The following is a 15,733-nucleotide window of genomic DNA, read 5'->3' as shown; positions in this document are numbered from 1 at the left end:
TAAAATTTAACCAACCAATTCAGACCAACAAAGTACAACATGTCCAGGAGATGGATCTATCACAAAGCAAAGCTGAAAACAATATACATGACAGCATAAAATTGATTAAAGCTTGTACTATAGGTTCCATGGAAGAAATGTGTTTCAAGAAGAGATCTGGAGGAAGAGAGGGAGGCTATCTGGTGTACCCAGAGAGGAAGAAATAAGGGGCAGTGTGAAAAAAGGTGAGAAGAGAAAAGTGGGTGATGGATCCAAAGGTAATAGAAATACGGACTTGGCAGAGCAGAAGGAGTGAGTTAAAGAGCAGAAATAGATTAGAGTAGATATAGACAGGCACAGAACTGTGCAGATCACTGAAGGTGATGACAAGACGTTTGTGCTTGATGTGGAAGACAATGAGATTTCTTGTAACCTCCTCATTGCATTCTGCAACTGGATCTGCACAGCACAGCAGGTGAGATACACAGGAAGATGATGATTTTTCTGAATCTGGCTGTGGCAAAGTTTGCTCTGTTCTATATCTGATCACCAGTTTTCCTCTTCTGCTGCACTGAATCAGTATGTCTGAAACGAGCAAAGAAAAGAAAGCCTTGAGTCCAAAGGTTCTGAGATTCATAGCGATGCTCTTCAAAGAGGGATGGGCAACTGCCAGTACTGGAATGTAATCTGAAAAAAATGGTTATAAATAATATTACAAGAGTGAGGTGGCATGGGGAGAGAGAGGAGTACAGAGGAGAAAGAAGGAAGAATTAGAAGAGATCAGAACCACTTCCATTCAGATGATCTACTATACCTAATCAAGAATTGTTTCTGGGGATTTTAGTGAGAACCCAGAAAGCTAATGTTAGTTCCTTCATTTTGAAGCCCACAGACACCTTCGTATTACAGGGTTGGTTGAAACCAGAGTTTCTTTGTCTAAGACTGTCTATATACAAACACAACCCTGATTACTTAACAAACAATGATAAGTAGATCACTTCCTTTATTCTGCTCTGATGGGGGCTTTTGCTGAATTCAGTTACTGAATAACTTATTCCTTTGTTTCATTAGGTCTTCTTGGTCTGATTCTGCTGTCAATTACATTAGTGTAAATCAGGAATGACTCCACTGAACATTTTGGAATTACCCTGGTGAAAACCTGAGGCAAGTAAGATTTGGATCAAGCCTTCTCTGGTCTCTCAAGCTGTGTCCTTTACTCAGAAGGCAAGTATCATGCCTGTCATTATGTTGATGGATATTATTTTTGTTGACCCTTGGGCCAAGTGGCTACCCAATATTTGGGGTGTAGCTGGGTTGGTTCTGTTAGGAAAAAATATTGATGATAGAGTCAGATTTTTTTTTTGGTGCAATCCTGTTTATTTGCGAGGAATGGACACAAGGCCCTCTTTCCCTGAGCATATTGGGAACAAATAGGAGGCAGTTTTGTTGTTCAGAAATCCAGCCCTATGCCCCAAGCAGCTCAGTTGCTGCTTCCTCTCAGGACCATGCTATCAGTGCTTCTTTAGCTTTCTCCTAGCTTTCCGATTTCTTTCCGCTTCTGTCACTCACAGACAGAAACAGCTACAATCCAATCAATGCCCCAAGCCCTGCATTTTCAGTCAGTTTCAGGGAAGCCCCTACTGTTCTCCCTGAGTTACTTTATGCTTAGGCCTTCCCACCTGGTCTAGTGTTTGGGCATTGGTTTCTATCGTTTCAGCTATAAATAAGTTTAATTGCTTCTTCATTTATCCTGAATGAAAGCCGGCTGGCATGCATGTCAGCTTCAGTGAGGTCCAAAGACACTCCCGCTGGCAACCTTTAACACATTATTTGCATTACAATAAATAATATACAAAATGGCTGTTCCACTCACTGTACTGGTATAAAAGAATGATTATTTACCTTATACTGATGTTTTTATCCATGTGGATCCCACTGTAAGTTCACATGAACCTCCATGTATGCAAGATCCGACTCATTTGAAAAGCAGTATCCATTGGGCCGCACCTACCATCTGCATGACCCCCATTACCCTTTCTCAACCCCCAAAGGCATAAAGGGCAGAGAAGCCACAATAAACCCTCAGTTTCCTTGATAATTCAGAATCCCAGATAATAAGGACTCTAAAAGAGCAAGGATGGAGGCTGGGTCATGGATCCACTATAAAGTACATAAATGTTCTCTCTTCAAGTATGTGTCTGTGTGGTTCCCACTCTGGGTGACTGATATGCAGTGCCCAAGCTGGAAGGTGAGATTGAGTAGTCCGGACACTAGCTATAAAGTTATTGCAGCACTACCCTCCTGAAATTAGCATCTGATCTTGCTGCTGGGTCAAGGGCATAGTGTTTAACGAAAGCCAGCAGGTTATTTCATGTAGCTGTCTTGCAAATTTCGGATATGGAGATAGTTCTGAAGCATGCAGCAGGAGCTCTAATGAAGTACACTTTAACACTGAGGAGAGGGGTATATCAGCCATGTGGTATGCAGTGCATAGCCCATTTTGATTTTCTCTGGGAGGAGGTGGCTCGACTCTGAACTACCAGAGATGGCAGTGAAGAGATGGAAAGAGAATCTAAAGGGCTATGTTCTGTCAAGGTATATACTAAGTCCAAGATGTGGATTTTTTTCTCTCCTGGAAGAAAGGAATGAGAGAGTTAATGAGGGACTGTGGAGCCAATGGGCAATGCCCTGCTCCACTTGCACTAGGTGTCAGACCTGGAAAGGGGGGTCAAAGGGAGGAGATCTAGCCTAGTTCAGAGCTGTGCAGGAAGGAGAGCAGAGTTCTGCTACTCCTGATGTGAGGGAAACCGAATTGCAGCCCAGAGACTGAGCTGGCTTATTGGCTGGACAAGCCTCCTGCTAGAAGCTTGGCTGAAGTATGGCCTATGTGAAGAGAAGCCCTGAACGGAAGGGTGGAGCCCCACTGTTGGTTTATTGGATGACCCTCTTTATGAGTTGTGGGGTTTGGGTTTTTTTTGTTTTGTTTTGTTCCCAATTTCTTTAAAACTATAGCACCCTGGAAGGGTAGGACTGAAGTGTGCCTTGGCCAGGGGGCCAAAGCACTGCTACCTCAGACTTCACAGAGACAGTAGTCTAACAGCAAAAACTCATGGCTAGGTGATGCATGGCCTTACAGCAGGTGGATGCAGGTGTGGAGTGACCAACTGTTGAGGAAGACCGTGGTGTTCTTTGAGAGTATATAGGCTTTTCCCTAGGTGGATAATTGGAGGATCTATTCGGATGACAGGTAGTTGGGTTTTGCACAGACTGACATTGGTACCTGAAGGGCTTATGGTGAAGGGCTGTGATACATATGCCCAAAGAATAGAATACAGGCTTGGAATCTTTGAGAGAAAGCAGTGCATTGTCCATATGCATGCTGAGCAATTCTCTTCCCTCAACTGGCAATACCTTGGTAATGCCTTGCACTTCTTTTGGAATGCAAGAGGCTTGGAGCCATGAATCTCTGCACATGATCACAGTGGTGGCCATGGATCTAGCTGCTGTGTCCAAAGCATCCACGGAAGCTTGTAGTGATATTTTTGGTACTAAATGGCCTTCTAAGATAATATCCTTTAGCTCTTTTCTGGCATCTTGTGGGTGCTTAGAAATGAAGGTAGATACCCTCACCCATTTTGAAAATAAGACCTGATAATTGGTGATTTGGAACTGTAATCATGATGAATAGGCCTTTCTCCCAATTGATGGCTGTTAGCATGGTGCTTGGTGAAAGTATGCATTTTTAAATAATTTTTGATTCCAAGTTGATAGGCACCTTGTAAATACCTAATATAGACTACAGTAGACCAGATATACCTGACAGACCAGAAAGGGGGACTCAATCTGGTGTTTAGAGCAGAGATCAGAGAGCTATGACAAATGGGTCATACTTCTTGCTTCAGCTGCTACCTTCTGGTGTGTCCTTGAGCAAGTCACCTCTCTCTCTGTGATTCAGTTCACGCATCTAACCTTCACAGGGGTGTTCTAAGACGCTAGTTGATGTAGTAAATTACTTTCAGGTCCTTGGATGATGTGCAAAATATTGCTATTTATAACCAAAAAGCTTGCATATTTCAAACTCCGAGAGTTTCTTCAGGGGTATACTGAAATAGTATGGTTTCAACTAATCAAAGCAGAGAAATTCTGTGGAGTCACAGACCAACCTATGTTAGTAGTAGTATTTTTCACTGTCCAAAAATACTTGCTTTTGGATGCTGAAAATAAAATGAACAACAATTATTTTTCACCAACTATACACCAGGCAGATCCCTGTACTATGAATAACTGAGGGTTTTTATTAGCCAAACTGAGCAGAAGGATTTCTATAATCATATGACCGTTATTTTCTATCTTTTGGGCTCGTAACAGTAACTGCTGGATGCTGACTTCTGTCATGTAGCACGTATATTAACCCTTTCTAAACTAGACCCAGATGATGTGTCTGGGACCAAGAAATAAAGTTCAGTCTTCCCAGCATTCCTGGGACTCATACCTTTTATAACAGGCCTCTTAACTTGCTGCCTGCAAACACCTTGGACCTCTATCTTTCAACTGTATGAAACTGAGTATTACAGGCTATAGGAAAACATACCAGTTACATAGTATTTACTGGGATATGAACAACACTTGAAATACATGTACTGTATATGATCTGTCCTATCCTCTGGTCTGACAGAACTCCAGATTCAGGGCTGTTCTACTTTGTAGCTGGCTGCAGAAGCCACAAGAGGTAATTCCAGCAGCTGGGAATCACTGGAGTGAAGCAAGAGAACTCCAGGTACAAATTCTCCATTGGCCATGCTCCTTATGTTTAGGGAGGGAGGGGACATAGAACCAGTTACATCTACTTTGTACCACCAGAGGATTCCCTAAAGTTAGTTAAACTGGCTTTATAGTCCCTTTCAGAGACAAGGCCCAGTATCTGTCCCTATAACTGTAATGACAAACCTCAGAAATAATGCAAGAGAAATAAACCAATGCATCATTTCAGTATTCTAAACAGCATTTCCTTTCCTTGCCATTAGATACAAGTGAATCATCTTTCCCTATTTAAGATTAAAGCAACTCAATGAGTAATACAGTAATGCAATACAAGCTAAAATTCTGCTTTCACTTCTTCAAGCTCCAAAAATAAAGTGCAGTACCTATTGACCGATCATTTGTCACAACAGCTGCAGTTCAGGATAACATTTTAAAAGGCTTTTCATTTGTCTTTGTAAGACTCTTTGGCAAAAGGATTTTCCTTTCCCAGTAAAGTACAGGTTGCAGAATGCTGAGAATTTGTCTACGCTTGGCAATTTACCAAAAGAGCTATTCTAGCTATTATTCTGGAGTAGTTATTTCATTATAAGCCCCCCTATGGATACTCTTTTTCTGATTTTTCTTGGAAAGTAAATTAAGCTAAATTGTAAAGAAACACACTTATTCTGGAATAAGAGTGTCCACATAGGGGCTTATACTGAAATAATATTCTGGAAAAATTATTCTGGAATAGTTATTTCAGTAAGTTTCCAACTCAGACAAGCCCTTAGAGAAGATGATCCAAGAACTTCTTCCACTGGAGCAGGAGATGCCAAGTCCTGCATTGTGGTACTGTCAGTTCACAGCTAAGAAGCTGCTCTGCACTGTGTATCATCATACTAAAGGCTGAGTTAAAGATACACACATAAGGGAATATTTTTGTCTATTGCCGTAGCAGAATCCAGAAGAAAGTTAAGAGCTGTCGAAGGCACACTATAAAAGGAAAGAAAGTTGATACTTGTATTTGTTAATATTTCCATAGGACCAGATTATAAGTCAATATAACGTGGCTGGCACTGAGGAGTAAGATGCCCTCTCCTCTTCCCCACCATACACAGGCCTGGTAACACTCCCCACATCACAGCTTCAGCAGGTGAGCATGGAATGGGTGGAGTCATGGTTCTGCCTCCCAATGGCTTGAGCCAGCAGTGTTAAGACAGCACAAGGGAGGAAGAAAGATACTGTACTGTAAAGGACTGCAGTAAATAACTTCCCCATGGAGTGAGAGGAAGTAGAGAAGGAGCTATGAGTCAGGGGATATGTCTACACAATACGTCTGGGAGGTGTGGTTCCCAGTGTGAGTAGATGTACATACAGTAGCTCTGCTTGAGCTAGTAAGGCAGAAATAGCCATGTAGCCACAGTGGCATGGGTGGTGGCTCAGGCTCACTACCTGAAATTCATACAAGGTTGTTCTCAAGCAGAGCTAGAGCATGTACGTCTACCTGAGCTGGAAGCCAAACCTGCTAGCTACAATGTAGATGTACCAAGTGTCACAGGTCCTTCACAGGGCTCCTTGCGGGAGGTGCAGCAGCTGTGCAATGACCCCTACACAGGGGTGAGCCTAAGCCAGAGCATCTTTCATCCTGAGCAGCCTGGAAAACTTCATTGCAGATGTCCAGTTCTTAAACATGTATTTCCTCATTTTTGAACCGATGCGTATCTAGATTAATAACTTGTATGTAAGTCAGTGTCCACATCTCCTAATAATGCACTGAAAATATTTTAACAAAATGTTTTCCCTGTAGCCTACAATAAAATTCTATATACAGGGGCCATATCAGGACCAGTTCAAAGCCAAGCCACCTTCACCCACCCCCCAAAAGCTCCCTATTTTTCTGGGTCCCTCATTACAGGGCCTAAAATTCAGGGTGTGAGCTTTTCATCACCACTTGCCCCAAGCTTCTTTACCCTAGTTTCTGGGTGTGGAAAGGGAAGGCAACCGCGAATGTACCCATAAATAGTGTGTTTTTAAAAAAAGTTCTGAGAACAGGGGATGGATCCGTTCATTTAAAAGGAGAAAGGGAGAACCCCATGAGCCCCAGCCAGAGCAAAAGCAGATGTGATAATTCTCTAAGGTGGCTTAAGTGAGCTCTGTCAGCACAAAATAGCTTGCAGCTGGAATATGATCAGGAAAAGAAAGCATATCAGCCTGTCTTCTGTGAGGTAAAGCTTGTATGACCTATGAGCCCTCTTTGGGTGCAGGTTTGGTATCATTGACTGACCAGCCCTGTGGCATATGCTTTCAGAAGGGAAGACTGAGAGATTGGAGAACCTAACTGCTTCCCATTTAAACAAGAAACAGTGTAAGTGTCCTTTGACTGAAAAAGGTTATATTTTGTTCCTGACAAACATACTAAAGATACAAGTGATAATGTCAGAAAAATCTGAAGTCAAGAGAACGGATGAAGGTATTTAAGGGGAATATAGGGGAACCTTTGTTGGGGATTTTTTTTAAAAAAAAATTCAGCTCCTGTCGCAATCTAGTTCCATTCAAAGGAAATGTTCGCTTCAGTGTACTCATGAGTCTGAACAATAAGTCATTTCCAGTAAGGGTAAACTAAGGGTATGTACGGAAGGGCTGAACTTTATCAGGGGCAGGGAAATCAGACCAATTTTTCTGTCAAAATGATGCTACAACTTTAAGAAAGTGGCCCCTATGAGACAGCTCCAGCTCAGCAGTGGCTTTACCTCTTTTGTAGCATTAATTACAATGTTACTTTAAAAAAGAAAGGCAAACCCCACGGCATTTGATGTACAAACCAAGATAAATTTTAAATAAAAAAAAAGCCATTGGTGTTTTCCTTCAAAGGTTATGCTCACATTTGCAGTCCACCCCATCTGTTCATGAGATCTGCTGAGATTAAAAATAGTAAGGAAGATAAATATATCATTGACCTAAGCAATTTGAATGGGAGCACCCAAGAAATGATGATAGCTCAGTTGTGGACAGTAAGGAGGAAGTCTTACCATAATTTCATTATTTTGCCAAGCTATGGCTACTGCTCTTATTCTGCATCATCCTCCAGGCTGCGCAGTTCCTGCCAGTACCCACAAATCAGAGGATTTGACACAATCCACATAATCTTCTTGTAACATATCTATTGCTGATCTCTCGCAAAAATCAAGAGAGGAGCATAATCAGGGGGATGGTCGTTAACTTTCACTCAACTGTAGTTACAGAAATACAGACATACAGTGACACAAATAAGAACTTTGCTACTGTGGCTGTAAATTATTGAGTCTGTAGAGGAGGCAGGGAGGCCCTGTAACAGACCTATATTGTCTGAAAAAGTAAACAGAGCCCATATCACATCACACTGAAAGAGAAGAAACTGAGGAACTGACAGCTGTTTGCTTTGTAAGTTAACACTTTCAGAAGAAGGAAACCTGTATCTGCTTTGTCAAATATACAACTGATTTTTTTTTTGAGACTGTCATAGAAGAGAAACTCCTGCATGTCTTCCCAAAACAACAGTTCTTGATATGGGGGTGATTATCAGATGACAAGCTTGGGGGTTGTTTTCACTACAGTTGGTTGGAATATTTTTATAATATTAATTTTGATTTCAAAAAACCCAAAAAAGGGAAAAATGCAAAATATTTTTCCATTTTGTGAGTAGCTCTAGCTTTCAGCCTGTTCTCTGTAGTGAGCAATACATAGTTTTATAGTAGGAATTAAAAACAGTGCTGACTTCTCTGTAAGTCTTTTTGTATATCTGATTTTTATCTTCCCCACAAATGACTTATATTTTACAGTTGTCTGTTTTCTATATTTTTCCAATATATCCTCTTATAGTGCTGGATGAATTTTTCATATTTTGTACCCTTCTCCTGTGAAATAGTTGCACACCTCCTGAATTTAGTTAGAATTTTCTAACAGTTTATGCTAATACACTGGCGATGAAGATGGATTTTTTTTTGTATTCCCAATTGTAGGCTCATTTAGTAAGTTTCATCTCTGTTAGAAAGCTTGACGGAGCCAAGAAATGAATAATCAAAAGAAACATCCTTCTTTCATGTATCAAAAATTAACAATCAGAAGTTATAGGCTGAACTAATGACCGAGTATTCATACAGGAATGTATTCTGTTTAGTAAATGAAATGTTAATATACGGTTAAAATGGCTGCCGTCTACATGGTGTTATAAAATTTAAGGTCACATCTTCACTAGAAACTTTTGCCAGTATAATGATGTTGGTTAGTGGTGTGATTTTTAATACTAGCAAAAGCCCTAGTGTTGATACAGTTATATTGGCAAAGAAAGCATTTCCAACAGCGTCGTTTATTTAATTTGGAGAACTAGTATAAACCATACTGGCAAAAATCACATTTTTTCCCATAGAAGTTGCATCTACACTGGGAGGGTTTGCCTATACAGGTATAGTCACACTAGCAAACCACTTGTGGATGGCAGCAGGTGACAGCATCATGGTCTGTTGCCAGCAGAGACTTGTAATGAGGCAGAGGGTATAGTGGATCAAACTGAATGAATAAACAATGTGATGTGTTGTGAAAAGGGCACATGTTATTCTGGGGTGTATTAACAAGAGTGTCATATGTAAGCCACCTGAAATAATTATTCTACTCAGAACTGGCGAGGCCTCAGCTGGAGAGTACTGTGTCCAGTTTTGGGTACCCCACATTAAGAAAGATGTAGACAAACCAGAGAGGGTCCAGAGGATAACAAAAACTGATATTAGAAAAATTATTTAGAAAACATGACCTAAGAGGAAAGGTTGAAAGAACTAGGCATGTTTAGTCTAGAGAAGAGAAACGAGAGAGGGGACCTGATAACAGTCTTCAAATATGTTAAGGGCTGTTATAAAGAGTACTGCGATCTATTAGTCTCCATATCCACCAAGGGTAGGAGAAGTAAATTAAGCCTATTACTACAAGAGACTTAGAAAGTTTCCATAATGTCAAACCTAACTATAAGGATAATTAACCCGTTCCAGTGCTTATCATGGGAGGTTGTGGATTCCTTGTCATTTGTGATTTTTAAGAACAAGTTAGACAAACATCTGTCAGGGATGGTCTAGCTATAGTTCAATGTGTTGGCATTGGGGGATGGACTAGATGATCACTTAAGGTTCCTTCTGGCGCTGCATGATTCTAAGATGTCCCTCACCCACAGCAGATATGTCAGTTATAATGCATCTTTCTGAGAAATAGCTGGGTTAATAAGTACAACATGCCTAATTTTCAGAGATCCTGAGTATCCCCAGCTCCCACCTAAGACAATAGTAGCTGGAGCTATTGAAAGATAGCTAAATAGAATGAATATAAGTATGGACTTAGAGACTTACGTTTAAGTACCTAGACTGGAAAATATTGGCCTTCTTTCCTAGTTACTCTTCTCTTTTTTTAGTATATGAACCTTACATTAAATCTTATGGCTAAATCCTATCTTCCTCATTCAGTCAAAATTCCTTTTGCCTGTGGTCTACAGAATTTGATTAAAGTGGATCATCACAATTCTTTTCATAGGAACAGACTGACAGTATAAATATGATTATAACTGCAGTTAACAGTATAATAATACTTACTAATACTTTGCACTTCTACAAAGCCTTTCATTCAAGGATCTCAAAAGTCTTCAAACTTTGGGCCCAATTCAATCCAGAGATGAATCTGACCCATTCATTTATATTCAAAACACCTCTGAGAGGTACAAAATATCACAGCTGGATCATGGACAGTCAGAGACCAGAGCTCACCATCACAAGACAGGAGTCAGCTGGGTCAGCATACTGGCAGGTTGGAAGCAGGCGACAAACTGGAGATCAGAAAACAATGCAGGAACCAGTGTAGGCCAGAAGCAGGAAACAAATTAGAGGTCTGGAAACACAAGTCAGATGCCAAGAATCAACGCACATTGGAATGCTAGGGGATCAAGCCAGGGAAGCAGCAAGCACAAGTCACACAGTCCTGAGCAGAGGGAAACTCAGTTTTTCAGACATCCTCACGTGTCTGTTGCTGGCTTAAGCAGGCCAGCAAGCCAGTCAGTCTGCCATTGGACCTTAGCCCAGAGCTTCACACTGGGGCTGGGCATCCTGGGTCTCAGGTAAGCTATTCCTAGCAGGCTGCCAGGTGGCAGACTGGAGTGTGGCTGCTCCCATTAACCTTACCAACCTGGGTTTGAAACTTGAAAACCATAACATGTAAGTATTATTCCAACTTTACAAATGACTCCAAGACACAACAAGAAATACTAGAACAGAAACAAAATCTGGATGGTTGATAAATATCTTTAAAATTCAAACAGAAATTTGGAGCCAAAAAAGTTCTTTTTGTAGGGGTTCTCTTTTCCTGGGCAACATATTAGATCCCTCCCCACTGCCTCCCCACTACATAATTTTTACCTTCCTTCTCACCCTCAAAGGCCCAATCTCAGAACATCCTGTCCAATCCTGAGGGTTAGACATAGTTTCTTCTGCCATTCCTGGTTTGACAGGAAGGGGTTGCTTGAAAATGATATGAGGTACTCTCTATGAGCTGGATTTGCTGCTTTTGCCATGGTTCCAGCCTAAACTGACCTGGATAGTGGAGAATGAGCTGGAACCAGGTCTCTTTTGTGGCAGCCCAGAGGCATTTCTCACAACCTTAATATAATTTACGTTTGTTTTATATGTTAATCATAGAATCATAGGACTGGAAGGGACCTCGAGAGATCATCTAGTCCAGTCCTCTGCAGTCATGGCAGGACTAAGAATTATCTAGACCAGTGGTTCTCAAACTTTTTTTTCTTGGATCACTTGAAAATGGCTGAGGGTCTCATCAGACCGCTTAATGATCTTTCCAAATGTTGTTTGTACCATTAGATAACTATTGTAAAGCGCTTTGGATAAAAGCACTATATAAAAAAAACCTTAATAATAATTAACATTTTTTGTTTTACAAATAAAAGCACACAACTTATATTTTAATATCAGCAGTCTTACCATTTGAATGCAATGGATGTTTCCCTCTCTCCCCCAACGCGGCAGCCCCCGAGCTGGGGCTGGGAAGGAGGGGGGGTCTCTCCCTGCCTGCAGCAGCCCCCGTGCTTCTTTTCCAGGATATAGGCACCCTTCTTCAGGGTCCAGGCACACCTGCGCAGCTCCACTAATTAGGTGGGTGGCCCTTCATTCTCTTGTGTGCGGCCACCCAGGTGCGCAACTGAAAGGTTACTATCCGCGGACCACCTGAATGGTGCTCGCGGACCACTGGTTGTCCGTGGACCACAGTTTGAGAACCTCTGATCTAGACCATTCCTGCCAGGTGTTTGTCTAACCTGCTCTTAAAAATCTCCAATGAATGAGATTCTACAACCTCCCTAGGCAATTTATTCCAGTGCTTAACAGCCCTGATAGTTAGGAATTTTTTCCTAATGTCCCACCCAAACCTCCCTTGCTGCATTGCTTCTTGTCCTATCCTCAGAGGTTCAAAAGAACATTTTTTCTCCCTCCTCCTTGTAACAACCTTTTATGTACTGAAAACTGTTATCATGTCCCCTCTCAGTCTTCTCTTTTCCAGACTAAACAAATGAAATTTTTTCAATCTTCCCTCATAGGTCATAAATATATGATTATGTGTTAACATAGGAATTGTGTTAAACTATGATTAACTGATAAACTGACATCTCTTTAGCAATTGAAGTTCCATCAGAAAAGCACTTGTCTCCAAAACAGTTTTCATTCAGAGCATATGAGACTCAGAACTTAATTTGCAAGCCTCCCTTAAATACTTTAAAATGTTATATTGCAGATACGTGGTAACATTCCAATGACTGTTTCAAATTGGCCATGCTAAGTATTAACTGCTTTAGAATTATATACAGTATCTTAAAATAAAGTAGCTGGTGTACTTTGCAAGAGAAATAAACGTTTATTTTATTACAGGGTCATGTTTTATAATATAATTTTCACCAAGCAAAAATTGACCAGTTGAAAAGCAACTGAAAGAGGGGATTTTTTTCTGCTTAGCTTTTTAATTTTAATTACACTGCACATACGCTGTAACTTCAGCTTCTTACTTGGGAAATAAAGGAGAAGATAACTTGAAATGTTCCCTTGCACTGCATTACAAATTTCAACAAAGTAGCATTGCTGGTCAGATGGAAAGTGAAAAATGTCACCAAGAAAGCAGTTTCTTTCAGAAATGCTCACTATTGTCTTACATTTGTATTATTAGATGGATGTTATTTGCAGGCTGTGAGTGACTCCAGTCTTGGTGGGTATTTTTAGAAGTTGTAACTAATTTTCTTTGTAAAAGTAAGAAACAGTCCTTCCCTTTTGCTGGGAGGTAGTACATAATCTTGTCAAAACATACAACATTATATATACTTTGTACGGTAAGGTTACATAAATAGTTTATAAAGTATTTATACATTATTAATAGATGTTTTAAGCATTTATAGATGCCAATAATATGTTATAGATGATTTGTAACATTGGCAAGCACCCCTCATGACCAAAGGTCATTCTATGGCTAGGGCCCTACCAAATTCAGGATCCATTTTGGTCAGTTTCACAGTCAGAGGATTTTAAATATTGTAAATTTCATGATTTCAGCTATTTAAATTTGAAATGTCATGGTGTTGTAATTGTAGCAGTCCTGACCCAAAAAGGAGTTGTGTGGGAGTCACAAGGTTATTTTAAAGGGGGCTTGCGGTACTGCTACCCTTACTTCTGCACAGCTGCTGGTGGCAGCCCTGCCTTCAGAGCTGGGCAGCTGGAGGGCAGCGGCTGCTGTCCGGGATCCCAGCTCTGAAGGCAGAGCCGCCACGATCAGCAGCGCTGAAGTAAGGGTGGCATGGTATGGTATTGTCACCCTTCTTCTGCGCTGCTGGCGGGGTGCTGCCTTCAGATCAGGGTGCCTGGCCAACAGCCACCGCTCTCCAGCTGCCAAGCTCTGAAGGCAGCACAGAAGTAAGGGTGGCAATACCGTGACCTGCCTAAAATAAACTTTTGATCCCCCTGCAATGCCTTTTTGGGTCAGGACTCCCAATTTGAGAAACGCTGGTCTCCCCCATGAAATCCCTACAGTATAGGGTAAAAGTACACAAAAGACCAGATTTCATGGTCCGTGACACGTTTTTTCATGGCCAAGAATTTGGTAGGGCCCTATCTATGGCACCCTGCCTCTGTATTCCCCCTCTTCTTGGCCCTTGAAGAACTCACAGTCCACAGGTATTTCTAGCAATCCCTGCAAAGGGTTGCATTTATTTAGTCCTCTTCAAACAAACTGGCCCGCCAGGCCCCAACACTAGTTCATATACCGGTATAAATATAGCTGTATAATTACACAGCTATATACAATTATAGTTATGGAAGTAAATTTCTCCATGTAAACAATCCCTTATGTTAGACTATAGATATGCAGGCCTGCCTGTAAAGGCCTATACTTTAAGAACTTAGATGTATTTTTATCACTTAGCTAGTTACAGAGGTATAAAACAAAGAATTGAAATCACAGGTCTGCCTTCTCTCACTAGGATAGTCTGAGGCCTGGTTCTTAGGCTAAGAGCTTATGGCTGCCTCTGCTGCTTAGCTACAGCTGGGAAGCTTATGGTCACATCTTTGAGTTCCAAATCAGTCACATTGAAATAAGGTGGTATTGGGCTGTTAGGAATACAATCCTGTCCTGACAATACCCATCACCACCAGATAAAGAAACAGATCTTAAGATGGTTAAAGAAAACTTAGTTTGATAGCATCCTGTCTATCAAGAAATCACTTATCAATGGTTGTGGTTGTGAAACCCGCATTTCTGTATGTTTTATCTTTATGGCCCCCACTTTTCTATTGTTAATCTGACTGTTAATCTTTAATTGTTTCTGTCTGCAGTATAATTAATTTTGCTAGGTGTAAATTAATTAGGGTAGTGGGATATAATTGGTTAGAGAATTATGTTACAATATGTTAGGATTGGTTAGTTAAATTTCAGTAAAATGATTGGTTAAGGTATAGCTAAGAATATTACTATATAAACTGGGGTCAAACAGGAAGTGGGGGAAAGGGAAATTGGAATCATGTTTGCAAAGGATGAGGGAATGGGAATAGGGAATGGGGAACAGGCAAGGCTCTGTGGAATCAGAGCTGGGAAGGGGGACACAAGGTAAATGCTCTACGGCGTCAGAGCTGGGAAGGGGGACATGGGGTAAATGCTCTGCGGCATCAGTGCTGGGAACGGAACACTGGGGAACAGATGCTATCAGGGAATAGAGATAAGCCTGACTGGTGTGAAGTGCTTCAGAATATGCTTGCTTGGAAACTAACCCCAACAAACATTGCATTTTCTGCGCTTCGGACTTCTGGTCTTTTGCTGCTTGCTGTCTGCATGACAAGAACCAGGGAAGTGGGAGGGTTGAGGGAAAGCCCTCTAACATCTTAGACTATACACTTATGCATGGGAGTAAGAACCCTCATCCACTCCTCTATGCGCTACACAGATCTTGGGTCCAGATGCACAATCTCCCTCACAGAGCACATACATAGCGAGCATGCTTAATATAAGCTCCTTCCCAAATACATTTGCAAAATTTACATATGAGGATGTCATAATTTGTTGATGGAGGCTGGAACCAAATTACTAATCCCCCTACCTCCAACAAGGAGGAAGCAGGGAGAGAATAGTGCATCAGAGGTCTATCTGTGAGGCACCAGGAATCCTGGGGCTACTCCTGTGGTGGTGTAATTTACATCACAAACCTTGTTCAGGTTGTACCTAAGGGCACATCTAGCCCCAGGATTCCTGGTGCCTCACAGATAGACCGCTGATCCACTATTCTTTCCCTGTAGGTCTTGATAATGGAGTATATATAATGGAGTTTCTTTAAATTTAGTTTAAAGTCAGTTATTGTATTGTTTCCCAGTAATTCATGTACATGTACCCAGATATTATGTAATCAAATAAAAAAAATTAAAATAAATATTTCTAATGAGTGTTTCGGAACACTAAACTCAAACCA

Source organism: Lepidochelys kempii, chromosome 3 (genome assembly GCF_965140265.1).
Source record: "Lepidochelys kempii isolate rLepKem1 chromosome 3, rLepKem1.hap2, whole genome shotgun sequence".
Lineage (NCBI taxonomy): Eukaryota > Metazoa > Chordata > Testudines > Cheloniidae > Lepidochelys > Lepidochelys kempii.
This window is presented reverse-complemented; position numbering follows the sequence as displayed.